We start from the raw sequence: 3139 nt of genomic DNA on the forward strand, positions 1-3139 counted from the left end.
GTTTTTTTTCTCTTGTTGCAGGAGAAGCCTACAGCCCAAAATTGCCATCGTAAGTATTCTTTAAAACAAACAAAAAAAACCAGCTATATTGGCACATGTTTGACATTCAAAACAATTCACCTATGTACAGTGTGTGATTCCGTGTTTTTACTATAATTTACATGGTTGTGCACACATTTTTACAATCTAATTATAGAATCTTTTCATTCCCCTTAGGAGTCACTTCTCTTTTCTCCCCAAGCCCACATCCCTGGCCGTGGGCAGCCACTAATCCATTTTCTCTTTCTCTAGATTTGCCTACTCTGGCAATTTCTTTTTTAATTCCATTTTTATTTTCAGCTTGAAGATATGTGTGCAGGATCTGCAGGGTTTTTGTTGTTGTTAATGAATGAGAGCTTCTTATGTTGCTCAGGTTGGCCTTGAACTCATAGCCTCGCCTCCTTATGCACCAGGACAACTGGCCAGAGCCACCGCGGCTCCCTGCAGGTTTTGTAATATAGGAAAAAGTGCGGCATGGCGGTTTGTTGCACCAGTGAACCCATCACCTAGGTGTAAGCCCCGCATTCATTAGCCCTTTACCCCCATGCTCTGCCTGTCCCGCTTCCCCCGCAGCAGGCCCCCGTGTGTTGCTCCCTCTCTAACACTGTGCACATCTAATACCACTCCCTTCCTAGTGACGAATCTAAGTGATGAGTAAGGGAAATTCTCTTGCTTTTGTCTGGAGAAGCTCCCTGGCTTCAGGTGCCTGATAGGCGTGAGGATCTGGGGTGTGGTGTGAGAAACAGATGGCTCCGTGAAGAACTGTGAGCATCCACTGAGGTCCCCGGAAACAGCATATCTCTTAGCTGGTGTGGGGCTGTGTGCAGGAGGGCTGGGAGGTAAGCAGCAGTGAGCTAATATGTAGTGATTGTGCATGTGTCTGTCCATGTGCTTCTTTTCCCCTGCAAATGTGGACTCACGTGCACAGCACAGTGCAAGTGTCACTTTTTTGAATTCCTGGCCTATAGTGATCCTGTCACCTCAGCCTCCCGGGTCATGTCATTCATCTAATTAAAGGGAAGAAAAGAGACCGGCGGTGGCGGCGGCACATTCAGGCCGGGCCGGCGCGGGAGGAGTTCCGGGGCCACGGGCCCGGGGCCGGGCTGACGCTTTGACAGCTGGAAAGAGCGCGGAGCCAGCGCCTGGGCGGGAGGGAGGGAAGCGCGGCGAGGAGAGCGAGTGAGCGAGCGCCGGGGAGGGGCCGGGAGCGGGGGCAGCTCGGGAGAGCCGGGGCGGCGGCGGCGAGACTCGGCGTCCTCTTCCCAGCAAACCACGTTTGCCGAAGGCAAAGGCTCGGCGCTGCCCTCGGACGGGCGGGCTCGGGAAAAGTCAGCTTTAAACGTCTACGAGTATTTACTGCACGTAGGAGCCCAGAAATCTGCACAGACTCCTTATCCGAGATTCGATGGGAAAAAGACATCACGCTGGGAGAACCGCCTGGGGTTTTGCACCCGTGGCGGCATTTTGGGACCTTTCCTGGGCAGCTCCTGAAAGGAGAGGCGCTTGTGAACATCCAAGTGAAGCAAAAGCCTGTCGTGATTCTAGTGCAGCAGCTGCCCCGAGCCCCGTGCTTGGCAACATTCCCCCCAATGATGGGGTGCCGGGAGGCCCCAGCCCGCCAGGTTTCTTTCAGGGTCCTCCGGGGTCACAGCCCTCGCCGCACGCACAGCCTCCACCTCACAATCCTAGCAACATGATGGGACCCCACAGTCAGCCTTTTATGTTACGGAGATATGCAGGCAGCCCCAGGCCCCGGATCAGAATGGGAAGTCAGCCTCCGGGAGGGGTTCCTGGGACACAGCCATTGCTGCCCATTTCCATGGATCCCACAGGACAACAAGCCCACCCCAACATGGGAGGATCAATGCAGAGAATGAACCCTCCCCGAGGCATGGGGCCCATGGGTCCTGGCCCACAGAATTACAGCAGCGGCATGAGACCATCACCCAACTCCCTCGGTCCCCCCCATGCCCGGGGTTAACATGGGCCCCGGAGCTGGCAGGCCCTGGCCCAATCCTAACAGTGCTAACTCGATTCCATACTCCTCCTCATCACCCGGTACCTATGTGGGACCCTCTGGTGGTGGGGACCCCCCTGGTGGTGGCGGCCCTCCAGGAACACCCATTATGCCCAGTCCCGCAGAGTCAACTAATTCCAGTGACAACATCTACACAATGATTAATCTGGTGCCTCCTGGAGGCAGCAGGTCCAGCTTCCCAATGGGTCCCGGCTCGGATGGTCCGACGGGCGGCATAAAGCCACACCACATGAACGGATCGTTAGGGTCAGACCACATAGATGGACTTCCAAAAAATTATCCTAACAACATAAGTGGCATTAGCAATCCTCCAGGCACCCCTCGAGATGATGGCAAGCTAGGAGGGAACTTCCTCCACTCCTTTCAGAACGACAATTATTCTCCAAGCATGATGATGAGTGTGTGATTCCCCCTTCTCCAAGACGCTGAGAGAGCCAGCATTGCAGGCGGGAAGATGCCAGAAATTATGCAAGAAGTGAGGTGTCATTATCTAGGAGCTGGTGGGGGGGCATCTCCCTGCTCCCCTCAACCCCCGCCCACCCCCTCCACCCCCTCCACCTTTCCCAATTTTAGTTTCATCCAATAAAAAGGCCGAACTTTTTATTCCATAAAACATGAAGGACAAAACTCAAAATGTATTTCGAGTCAGTGACCAGGAAAATCCTACCCCTCGCTCTTTCCCCAAAGGACCTTTTCTGTACATGACACTTTTTTGTTGTTTGTTTGGGATTTTACCATTGTTGGGAGTTTTTTATTTGTTTTCAGGGGGGTTTTTTGTGGGAAGAATTTTAAATGGAAGCTTCTAGCAAGCCCCCCACCCCAACCAACCCCTATGCTTTCTTCTTAAAAGAAAAAGAAAAAAAAAAAGAAAACCGGAAGCCCTGCTGACCGTGCCCAAGCCCTTCTACCAGGAAAGCTAGTCTAGGTGTGAGAGCCTACATTGTCTGCAGCCATCAGAAATAATAATAAACCGGGTAGGTTACAATACATACAGGAATACATAATAATAACGGGAAGAAACATTTCCAATCACCACACACTTCACATAAGTCACCTTTTTCT

General features: G+C 52.5%; 1 pseudogene; it reads left to right on the forward strand.

Moving 5' to 3' along the window:
* The first annotated feature begins 1216 nt into the window (after positions 1–1216).
* LOC100387121 (single-stranded DNA-binding protein 3 pseudogene) lies at positions 1217–2786 on the forward strand (annotated as a pseudogene).
* Positions 2787–3139: the final 353 nt, after the last annotated feature.

This window comes from Callithrix jacchus, chromosome 1 (assembly GCF_049354715.1).
Source record: "Callithrix jacchus isolate 240 chromosome 1, calJac240_pri, whole genome shotgun sequence".
Lineage (NCBI taxonomy): Eukaryota > Metazoa > Chordata > Mammalia > Primates > Cebidae > Callithrix > Callithrix jacchus.